General features: G+C 39.7%; 1 long non-coding RNA gene across 1 annotated transcript; it reads right to left on the bottom strand.

The window, feature by feature from the left end:
• Nucleotides 1-7,378: 7,378 nt before the first annotated feature.
• Nucleotides 7,379-11,769, bottom strand: LOC146677077 (uncharacterized). The gene is made up of 3 exons (XR_014907376.1): nt 11,683-11,769; nt 11,550-11,604; nt 7,379-8,240 (listed from the first exon to the last, which is right to left on the bottom strand). It is a non-coding gene; the product is annotated as an uncharacterized LOC146677077 (long non-coding RNA).
• Between the last annotated feature and the right edge of the window lie 651 nt (nt 11,770-12,420).

The raw sequence follows: 12,420 nt of genomic DNA, 5'->3' as shown, positions 1-12,420 counted from the left end.
ACAAATGTGAGCTAATAACATATAAAATCAGTAATAACTTTTCCTGCACTTATTTTATTTTCTATCATCGGCACACTCACACAACACTACCTGTTGGCTGGTTCTCGTGCTGGATTTAAAAGTATCACTCTCTGTCAGGCAGTTCTAAGTATACGTGCAGGAAATAAATTTTAAATATCGATTGCTTCCATGTACTCTCAAATTTATTACAGGTGTGAGCTTGACTCCAAGTATTGACTCTTTCCCAGCAGCAACCTTCTGAAATTACTGCAGGGCCAGCGTTCAGTCTAGCTGGAACAATAGTGCAAATATCAGACAGTATGGCAGACTATGCAGTAGAACTGACATGGTGGAAAAATAAAATCACAATTAGATTCACCAACACTGGATGTGCATGCAAAAAAAGGTTACATCAATGCAATATTGATCTAAAGTAATTCTAAAGGCATCTTGGACTTACTGTAGGCTATACATCATTTATAGTCATCATTTTATAAAGCTTTATTTTTGAAACATCCATGCTTAATAACAGCATGCAAAATGCAGAGTGACAGGAATGATGGAAGAGCCTGATGTGGCCCTTAAGAGTCAGAGGTTATTTGTCCATAACTCAACAGAACATTTTTAAATGGCACCTGCTATATTACTTCCTGGAAATCATTACTCGTGTGTCTCTCAAAGGAGATACAGACTGTATAATCAAAAAGTGAAAAAATTAAATACATAAAAATATAAGAAAAGGAATGCCACTGTTACAAAGAGTGTAATCATTCTGAAACTGGTTTTGTGTCTGTTCTGATATAAATTCTGACCACCATCTTATCCAAAACCAAGCTTCAATAGATGTTGAGCTGTGTCATATAAGTTGGCAATTTAGTACATGAGAGGAAACAACATGAGAGAACTGCCATGACAAAATAAATGCCAAGCTGTGTGGTGATATATTCAGTTGAACTGAGCATTTGTTAAACTAATTTCTCACTTTTTCTAAGATCACACTGTAAGTTGAGTTATACAGCATGTTTGTAAAACTTGAGTTAATAATAGCTGAGAGCTTAGAAACAGCAACATTTATTATTGAAATTTTGAAATGCTGATTTACCATGCACCATGGTTTCATTTGCTATTTAGTCATGTAGAGCTCATAAATCTGGCTAAAGTGTTCTACTCTGGTGAAGACTGTAATATTTATCCAAGTAAAAAGTAAACTGGAAATATATAAGAAGAGTGGCAAAAAAATTCAGTATTCAATTCAATTCAATTCAATTTTATTTATATAGCACCAAAATTACAACATAAGTCGCCTCAAGGCGCTTCATAGAGATACAGAGAAAAACCCAACAATCATATGACCCCCTATGAGCAAGCACTTTGGCAACAGTGGGAAGGAAAAACTCCCTTTTAACAGGAAGAAACCTCTGGCAGAACCAGGCTCAGGGAGGGGCGGCCATCTGCTGCCACCGGTTGGGGTGAGAGAAGGAAGACAGGATAAAAGACATGTATCTTTAGTGGTCAGGGACACTAGCAAAATAGCCCTTTATGGGAGAAAAATAAAGTTATCTCTTAATGGCCCAGGCTTCAGTAGTATCCAGAAATCAATGACGAGTTGGCAGCCAACCACCTTTATGGTCTTTTGGCACCACCAAAAAGAAAAAACCTTCTCCAGTTCTACCAAAAGTAACTGAAAACAAGTCAGAGTTTTACTCTGATTATCTTGTTTTCGTGACCAATTAAAGTCAGAATTATAATAGAAATTAAAATTTGAACCTAACAGTAAAATTTAGGTTGGAGGACATTAGCACCACATAAGGGCTTGTTGGTCTAGTAGAATGGTCTTGCTATAGTGTTAGAAATACTGGGTTCCATTCCCAGACAAGTCTGCGTGGTGCCTGTGTGCTATGGTGTTGGCTTTTGTGCAGACATTTCCACATTTTTTACAGAGCCTCTTTAACCCCTGCTGAATTGTGACCGTGACTGTGCTACATTACTTTCCTTTCAGAGGATCACATTTTGTTTTCATTATAAGAACACTGTCTCAAATGTAAACCTCAAACCTGCGTTACAGCAGCTGCTGTGATGGATCTTTATGAGGGAAAAGCTTTTTGTAAGTGCTGTGCAAAACCTCTACAAAGGGGTTATGATTTATGACATCAAAAAGTATTACAGTACAAAAATTTCAAACATGAGGCAGTTTGTCGACACATGCAGTGTTTTAACCTAGTTTAACCCTCATAATTAGTTTTTCTGGTTCAAATCTATGAACTTAAATTCTTCAGTGTTACTCTAACCAGGCAAGGGCTCCTTTTTATGAAATATTGAAAAAATAATAAATAAAAATATTGAAAGTGGAACTTTGTGGGCCTAAATAATGTTTGCTCCTTTAAGGCTGTTATGAACAACACATACCAAAGGAGCTTGCTCCAAACAGGCAGATGAGATTACTTCTCTTCTATCTTTCAGAATAGAAACACTGCGGAATAAACTAATGAATCACATTTTACTATATTTTATAAAACGTATTTATTTTTGTTTGAAAATAATCCATTTGTCAAATTATGATTAAAATGCTTCAACAGCAACACCTGCAAGTCAGAAAACACGACAAAGTGGTGAAGGAGAGGAGACAAGGATTGCTGTGCTGCTGGACCTACAGAAAGGCCACCACAGTGATATGTGGCAACCTGACATTCTGCTGCACTCATTCAAAAGGGACTGGATTCAGGTGTGGTTAACAGATTGCTGTCTAAAATTTAGATTGTTGTGATTTGTTTTGTTGTCTTTCTTTTCTTTTTTATATACCTCTTTTAGGACAGGACCCCTGGAGTCTAGACACTGGTGGTTGTGAAGAAAGGGAGAGTGGCAGAAAACACGGACTTAAACCATGCAAAGCAGAAGCTGATTGGCTCAAAACTTGTGGGTAAGAAGATGATTGGACTAGACCAATGATGTCAAGTATCGAGAATGACAGCGTGGGAAAGTGGTAGACATGTAAACTGAAAAGCAGCCTAAGACCCAGAAAAGTAGGTATGATTACAGATCTTCCTTATTGAACTTATGTCTAAGCTTCATTTCAGATGGTTGTGTTGTACCATTGTCGTTTGTCAGTGAGCATGCATAGTCCCATTTTCAAATCACTTCTGATGCTTATAATTCAGTATTGTGCTTTTTCTCCCTCGGATGACAAAGGCATAACCTGCCCTCCCCTGAGGAGAAACAATCCTTTCTGTCTTCTGTGTCTCTGGTTCGCATAGAAGTATTTATGTACTGCTAATGTTCTACAAATCAGTTTACTGAAGCACACCAACAGGTTACATAAATGGAAGAAACGATATTAACTGATATTATATTTGACTCATGATTAGCATCTACTAATAGCCAGTCCTATACCTGAGTGTCGTAGGGCACAGCTTCAATTAGAGTCATCGGTGATTAAAAATGTAGATGTCAGCGACTGAATGTTTGACCATGTACCTTGCCATTATTCAGTATATTCTTTGACAGTGTTCTAATGAGATGACCTCCACAATAATATGGCAAAGACCAGGCATAAGCTACCATGTTTGCAGAGTCTCAGAAGTTAAATTGGTTTTGGAATAATGCTATGTTAAACAGATTATGATTTTAATTTTAGATTTTTTTTCTTTATAAGCTATGGTTTTTAAAAATGTATTGTCACTGCAACCCCCCCCCCCCCCCGGCTTCTGCTCCGTGACCCCTCATCTGGGACTCTCCTCAGCTCTTTCTGGGATAGTGGTGCGGCTGCCCTGGTCTCTTGTGCTCTGAGGGCCTCTGGATGTCTGGAATTTTGATCTCCTCCATGCCTGCTTCATGCCCTGGAGGACGGGGCTGTGGCTCCCTGTAGCAGATCATTACATGAAGGAACCTTTTAAATACAAGCGCACTCATGCTCATAGGTGTACACACGGGTGCTCACACACACAAATGACACCCTTTTTGGCTCCTACCTCAAAGCACACTGTGCGCTGTCGATCTTACGTGCTGCACAATAATGTTTAATATTTAGTATTTACTGTCATATTCCCATAGATCATCATGATGTTGTTTATTATATTGCTCTCTTTTCTTCTGCTTGTTTTCTCTTTTTTCTTTCTCAACAGGTGATCCAGGTGATTGATATATGTATTTTTTGTCTGCTTATTTTGTTGGTTTTTGTTTTTTGCCCTTTATACCCGTCCCTCTTCCCCGCTGTTTTTCTTTCTCCCATTTCTTTTCCCCATTCAAGTCTGTCCCACATTTAGCAAGTGAAAATAAAATAAAATAAACAATAAAAGGTAAATCAAATAGACCATTACGGCAAGACTGGGATGGTCCATTTGGTGAAGTAAATCCGTAAAAAAAAAAAAAAAAGTATTGTTATCTTTTACCAACATCTGCAGTGAATATTTGCCCCACACGTGCCTCAGTTTTGCTAAGGTTGGTAAGGTAAAGTGCCAAAACATGAGTAGACAGTCATGTTTTGGCACTTTACCTTACCAACCCTGAAAACATTCATGCATTAGGACCGGTAATATTTGTGCTCCTCTACAGCCAAACAGTAGAATTTAAGCAACAATGTACAAATAATAGAGCCCCAGGCAGTGCGAAAGAAAATATGTAAGAGTAGTCTTACATATCATTCTTGATCTTGTACTCAATGAGCCAGCTTGGGAAAACATTTGTGGTCTAAACTGGTAAGTGTCATGAACTGGCTGTGTGGAGGCAGATGAGAACACAAACGCAAAACTCACGGAGACAGGAGCTGAACTCATAATCACTGCTTTATTGCAGGCCTTACAAAGAAACAGAACTAAACTGGCAAAACTAAACTAAGAACCGAGGGAACACAAAAAGGCACACAGGTTCAGGGAGGAGACATTGACGACGCAAGACTGAACTGAGGGAGATGCAGTGTTGGGTAAGTTACTTTAAAATAGTAACGTAGTTACATTACTAGTTACTTCTCTCAAAAGTAACTCAGTTACTTCAAGTTACTCGTTACTTTCAAAGTAACTAGTTACTAGGGAAAGTAACTTTGGTTTTACTCAGAATTCTCTTGTTAATGTGTTTCTTCCATAACTTTGCCAGTCTTCTAGCTTGCTTACTTGCCACAAGTGCGCTGTGCCACCTACCAATAGAAAGGAAAAGATAATGTGCATATTTCCACGAGAGAAATCCCACGCCTGGACCGTCATTGACTGCTGCCATGATTCTAGCCTACGTCACAGCGTCATGTGCGCCTTTTACATCCAACACAAAAACTGCAGTCGTGGTGCTTTCGATTGTACTTAGAACTCGGAAATTCTGCCTTCTGAATAGGAAGATGTAGGTAACACCAGACTGCAGATGAGCTGCATACAGGGCTGGACTGGGACAGAAAATTGGCCCGGGCATTTTGACTAGAGACCGGCCCACCATTATAGGAAAAATCATAAAGCCTTTGAATGAAAATAAACACTGTTGTGACAGTGATGTACACTGTTTTGATGGTATATATGCATCAATCTATCAATCGTTTGTTGTAAGATTCAGATAATTATTTTTTAAAAGCTAGACATTTTAAATGAGAATAAGAAAGAAAAGTATTTCTTTGTGCCCCCCTCTCCCTGTTAATGCCCTACATGCCCCCCTGGCAACACTTTGCTAGACCCGCCCCTGCACAGTTACCAGCTGTCAGCTACATAAAAAAGGATCCAGGTGTTATTTGTCTCTCAGAAACAGTTCATAGCTTCCCTTCAACTCATTCATGTCACCTAAAAGGTAAACCTGTTTCTCCATTACCTGTTCAGCTCTGGTGATTCAGTAAGGACATCTCCTGGTTTCATCTTCATGTTTCCCTCTCACCAGATAACCAAACCATATCATGACCAGCAGCTTTTTTGCAGCTGTGGCTCCAGCAAACATCAGCTGATACTAGAAATTAATATTAAATAAATTCTAACAATAGCTGATCAAGCTTAAACGTGCTGCTGTTGTTTAGCGCAACATCCGCTGGTTTCCTCTTTTGGCGCAAAGTGAGCGATAAACAAACAAGAGAAAAAAGCCGATCAGCTGATCATTGATCAGTTTTCATGATTGAAGTAGAAACGGGAGAGGGAGGGGGAGAGAATGAAAGAAGAAGAGGCAGCTGTGCAGCAAAGACACAGAATAACTCCAGCTTTGTGTCTTTTTCATTGTAGCTGAAGTCCGGGACAAACTGTTCCTTTTCACCTCAATAAGAAACGCGTAATATTTTCTCTGAATACCAGACGGGACAGTTGGCAACTCTAATAACTTATGAACAAAATAAAGTTCAACATCATTAACTTCATAGCACCCACCCAGCTGTATAGAAACTCCGTCACGCTAGCTAGCACGCAGTACGGAAAAAGTCAGAATAACGAAAATAAACTCCACCTAAACTTGGTTTATATCTGACCCAGATAGACTGCAGGTCATAACTTCTTACCTGAAGTTCAGTTCACACTTGGACCAGCGGCCGCCTCGGGTCTCTTTTCCTTCTGCGTCCCTTTTCCTTCATCCACCTGCTGCCGTCCACCACTTGCTAATGTTACTGAATCTGTGGAAGCTCCGCGATAGGCTCGTTACTCGTTACTTCGTGTGGTGGCTATCTAAATCCCAGTAACGACTAACGCGTTCCTGATTTTGGCATAATAACTAGTTACCACAATAATAACGTAGTTACTGTAACGCGTTACTTAATAACGCGTTAGTCCCAACACTGGGGAGACGTGGACATAAATACACAGAAGGAAGTGGGAGCACACAGGGAACACAGCTGACAGCAAACAGAACAAGACTCATATTGACGGGAGACTGTCAAAGTAAAACAGGAAGTACACAGAGGTGCAGACAGGAGGAGAGCGAAAGCACGGGGAGAGCACAGACATAACGGGCTGGGGAAAACATGGAATAAAACACAAGTAGGGGAGACGAGGGCTCACCGATACACAGAGGGGCACACGGGGTAAAGTGACATGGGGAAATCAAATGAGGAACATTTTAACAGAACCCCCTAGGAACGAAGGCATAAATAAAGAACAAAATACAAAACACGAAAACTACGAATGCTGGGCCAACATGGCCCAAGTGTACACATCTTCAGTCAGTATTGAATATCAGCATTTCCATGTTCATTTGTGGACATGAACTTTGCCTGAACTTCAAGCTGTAATATAAAAACACTTCAAGTATGTCTTTTATCCTGTCTTCCTTCTCTCACCCCAACCAGTCGCAGCAGATGGCCGCCCCTCCCTGAGCCTAGTTCAGCCGGAGGTTTCTTCCTGTTAAAAGGGAGTTTTTCCTTCCCACTGTCGCCAAAGTGCTTGCTCATAGTGGGTCATATGATTGTTGGGTTTTTCTCTATGAAGCACCTTGAGGCGACTTTGGTTGTGATTTGGCGCTATATAAATAAAATTGAATTGAATTCATGTACCATTTTATTAAATCTACTATAGTAGTCAAAAGGCACAGGAAGTCTCAAGATGAAACTCATCTACAAACAACATGTGACAGAAGCTATCTGACATGTGAAGATCAGCTGAAACAAGCAAGCTGCATTATAAATACCGAAAGAAAGAAAATAGAGCTTTTGTAGATTTTCTTGAACTCCTCTTTGTATCCTGTCCCAAGGCACACTGACATGAGAGAGGTTCATCTGGCGAGAAGGAGTGGCTTCATGTCTCCCTTTAGGTTTCAGTTGACAGGGCTTTCAACAGACTGCTGGGATTACATAGTGACAGTAGAAGGAGACAGCAGTAATTCAAGTGGAATCAAGAATATCCTGTAAACGTGTGCGCTCACTGTCAACAATCAGTCTGCCAATACAGATTTGTTGTGTGTGTTCAATGATGGACATTAAAATGAGAAAACCAGCTCTGAATTGTTGCTATCTGAATTAGCTGTGTTGTCCAGCTTTGTATCCCTACCCCCATCCTACCTCTAAAACACAGAAACGCAGATACATATACACATTTCCCTTTCTCCTCCTTACACTTCTCTCTTCTCTAATTTACAGGGACTGTGAGCAGCATACAAATACAGCTCCTGACAAAGCATCTTGTTTTCTTGTTTCCGCTTCTTTTGCCCTGTCAGGTTCTTCTCGTGCTGTTTCCTCTTTTCATTCCTCTGCTTTAATCTGCATTGTCGCAGTGATGACTTGTGCCGTGTTGCATCAATCTTTGCTGCTCTCCCTCTCTTTCCTGCTCCTCTCTGTCTCCTCTCCTCAAACTGCTAGTGCCACCCTGTGGTGAGGAAAAGATGAGAGAGTTCAGGATCAAATCAAAGGTGTTTTGGGATTGACTTTTACATTAATACAGAGAAAAATTAAAAGCAAATTGTCAAGTCACACAGTTTAGATACATTTTTTTCTGGTTTGTCAAAAAACACTTGTCTATGTTCTCTGTCTAAAAAAAGAGAAAGAAATCTTAAGCAGTCTAGCCCTTTAAATCGTTCCACTGATGGCCGGCTTGGTCATGTTGGTGCTTTCAGGAAATGTCTGCTCAGGTGATCAGACACTGAATTCACATTATATGAGAGACGCTAAAGATGGGAATTAGCATGTAATTCTAGCTAGTGAAATGTTACTTCAGCATGTGACATAACAGGTTTCACTGAATTAGCAAAAAAGGAAAAAAAAACTGTGCTGAATCTGTTGTCTGCAGTTTGCTGTAAGACAGATTCCTTTCTTTGACTTTAATAAATACCTACAGCGTCCTATGCACCTTTGAACAAAATAAAGAGAATAAAGAGTAGGTCCAGTGCTCCTTGTCAGGAACAAAAACTGTACTGGTTCTCTTAAATCCTGGACTGCTCTACCTTGGCACAGATCTTCCAGTGGAGGCTGAGAATTGTGATCTCTGAAACTGTAACACACTCTCTGCCCCCCCCCCCCCCTTCTTAAAAAAGCAGAACCACTGCCTTGAACAGCTACCTCAGTGACCTCACCCCCGTTTATGGCCAAGACACCTCTCATGCCCAGACCCTTCTTCCTCTATTGAAGGCACATCAATTGAATTACAAAATCCTCAAAACATTTTTTCCCACTACCTGACTAAACCTCGGTCAGAAGCACTGGTTTTTATAATATCAATATTTTTGAAATCAAGTAACACGCTTCAGCTCCATCCGTCTTATTTAAATTGCTAAATATTACTAAAATGCCATCTGCTGTATTTTCACTTTGTAGTGTAGTGTACAGTTATCATAGTATCCTTACCTGGTATAAAAGGTCTATGGTATTCTAATGAGATTCAAGTTTTGATGTCACAGACTGTGTGGCAGCTGTATTGAGTTTAATTAAAACAGCACTGCTAGCAGGCAGTTAATTTACATTCAAGAAGACAGGAAACATGTCAGTCACAAAAGGTCAGGACTTCAATATTAGCTTTTTTTTTTTCAAAGAGCAAAAGTGATTTCAATCTAGCCTTCCGATTCCTTCTGTTGATGACACTTGGTCATTTTAGTGCTTCCAGTCCATGTCTTCTCCGTTGACAGGACACTATTCCACGAAAGATCACTTGGGAATTGACAAGCAGTTCAAGCTAGTTTTAAATCAATTTAAATTCTCTTTTCCATTTGTTACGGCTCTTGCAAGGCCTCCTCCTGAAGGTGCCTGTGTGGGCGTGTCCTTCAATCTCTTCTGTCTGAGGTACCGCCTTTTTCTTTGACACAGCTGACTCACATCAGTAATTAAAGGGATTTAAGCCCAGGGACAGGTGAGCTGTTTAATCAAATTATTCAGTGAGCCTGAATTCTCTTTGGATGGCATCTTGGAAGACATGACTCCTATCAGGGGTTTCATCATAGGAAAAAGGTGATGACTCTGAAGAACTTTGTATTGATCTATGGTGACCCTTTGCTCTTAAGGGACAAGTGGAACTAAAATATCTCAGCAAAATGCAACCACAGTACAACAGAGACAGATCTCCTTGGTGTAAGGGTTAAGGTTTTTTCCTTTAATTTATCATCCATCCATTTTGGCTTATACTGCTCCTTGAAGCAAACCATAGTGACCAGGGTTTCCTTCCTGTGTTATGTATGTAGGCATATTATGACAGGTCCATTCATAATTAATACAGTTACAACTCACTTCATTGTCTGAGTTTCCAAGTTTCTGCTTTATTACACATGTCATTTGGGTTAATTGGTCAAGGCTTGATAAATATTAGTTTAACAAATGATTTTTCTTCACCTGACAATTAACTCAACTTTGCCAGTGGCAAGCTCATTAATATTGAACATATGATGTTTTAAAATAGTTATTTTTGCTAGCTTAGTAATGGATTGTGAGGCAGTCCTCCTTTATCCTTTTTCAACAGCAATATCTTTTACAATAACTAATTAAGAGCAAAATTATTTACATACCAGTAACTAACTGCTTCTATGCACCATCTTTGTGTACCCTTTCCCGCCCAGGCTTCTAGACTTCTGATTGGCCAACATTTCTACCCAGTTAGGATTACATCGCCACCTGTTGCTTTGGCATGTTCTTGACAGCGTTTGACTTTGTTTTTTGCGATTACGTGTGGACGAGATTCTTTTTAACAAAACGGAAAATCTGTTTACAAACATACCCGCGTACGTGTGGTCACAGCCTAATTGCCAGTTTTAGGTCAAACTCTGCTTACACTGTTTCACAACTCTCCCTCCCATACAGTTTCTAATGGCAGACATCAGGTTAGCAAAAGTCCAAGGCATCACAAAGGGGCTTCACTAACCAATGGGTGATGCCACTGTGGCTGCATCCATCTTTTATACTTCGTATGGAGGTGATAAAAGTTGTTCCCTTTGAATTTAATATTTTTGCTTCCTCCTCTCTACCTCTATGTCGCGAGTAAAAGCCACCAAGTAACCGCTAAGGGCCTCTATACTACTCTTACAAACTTTCAGGCCCAAAGCTCTTACAGGAATAAGCCCAGAATAAACGGAACAAGAGGGTCAATATCAGTCAGGTTAAAATTTATTATTTTAAAGGAAAACAAAGGGCTTGCAAAAGGCCTCAAACATCAAAATGGAAAAGGTCACTAACGACCACAATATAGTCTTATTGGTCCAACCTGTCAGCAATGCAACTATCACCTGAGGGCTTGCTCTCCCTCGGCGGTCCCAGATGCTCGTTGCTTTAAGAGAAACAAATCCACCCCAAATAAATACGAGCCCAACAGAACACATATCGCATGCACTAAGTGTTCAAGTTCAGGCAATAATTGGTGGCACTAAAAATCACTCTTAAAACGTATTCACCGCAAATCCACACGGAGCACCTCTAAAAGACCTAATTCCCGTAACGTAAGTGCCCAGCTCAGGGATTGCACATTGTCTGACTAATATTGCACCAGCCCATTGGAAATAAAAACAAACCCAGCATAAAAAAAACCCAAACAGTTTTAACTACTCTAAAACCAACTTGGGAGAAAATCGCAACAAAAAAGAGAAAAAACAGTGACAAATTCACGTGTGCAGCCTGTCCTGTAGGAGGCAATACAATATAAATTAGATTGTAGTGCATAAATATACTTTTTTATAATGTCAAATATATTATGTTAACATACCTCTAGCAGACAACTGTGTTTGCTGCACGCATGGCTTGTCTTCTAAAAAACACTACTAGAAACATAAAATACAATAACCATCAAATACATTTCAACAAATTTACAAAAGCACTAAAAGAAAAACAGCCTGTACCTCAAACCTCTGCTGTAGAGGTTTAAAACAACCGTTTGTGTAGAAGACAAAACTTCTCAGGCGCTTCACCTACTCACACAACCATTGTTCACAGCCAAATGAGAGAAGAAGAGCACCTGCTGCTACTTCCTCTTTTATACCCTCCCTTGGGTCCCTTGGGTCCCCTGGGTCCTAAAGCCTTCCCTATTACATCTATTTTTATGCACACTGCCAGATTTTGGGGAGCCTGTTAACATTCTGACAATCCTTTAATCTCTATAATGTAACAGAAATCCATAACTTTGATCTTCCCTCTAGCCCTATTCTCTTATTAAGAGATTTTGAACTGACCTGAATACAGAAAATAATTAAATTTAAAGAGTACAAAACGAAAGGCAGACTTCACCATTTCTGAGTAGTCAGTGGCTTGAAAGACTAAAAAAACAAAAACAAACTGGACACGCTGAACACATTGGACATTATGATGGAGTATCACAAAGGATATCATGTAGTTTGACCACAAACTGCAACACAAATATTTTCTGATTACTCAAACAGGGATCCGCACCAGCTGTTGAATTAAAGGATTATGGGAGCATAAACAGACAGTCCAGAACATGCTGTTGTGAATCACGTACACAAAAAAGCACAAAGATGCTCTCTGTACTTTTATACCGGTTTGAGATCAAAACTTCATGGTGTGAAGTTCCCTGTAAAGTTGGCTGAATGTGGTAATTCTACTAATAATGACCTATTTTG

The sequence above is a fragment of the Rhamphochromis longiceps genome, linkage group LG2, assembly GCF_057381845.1.
Source record: "Rhamphochromis longiceps isolate RC_006_pf linkage group LG2, R_longiceps_female_GT1.1, whole genome shotgun sequence".
Classification (NCBI taxonomy): domain Eukaryota; kingdom Metazoa; phylum Chordata; class Actinopteri; order Cichliformes; family Cichlidae; genus Rhamphochromis; species Rhamphochromis longiceps.
The sequence above is the reverse complement of the archived record's forward strand: the minus strand, read 5'-3'. Positions and strand labels throughout refer to the sequence as shown.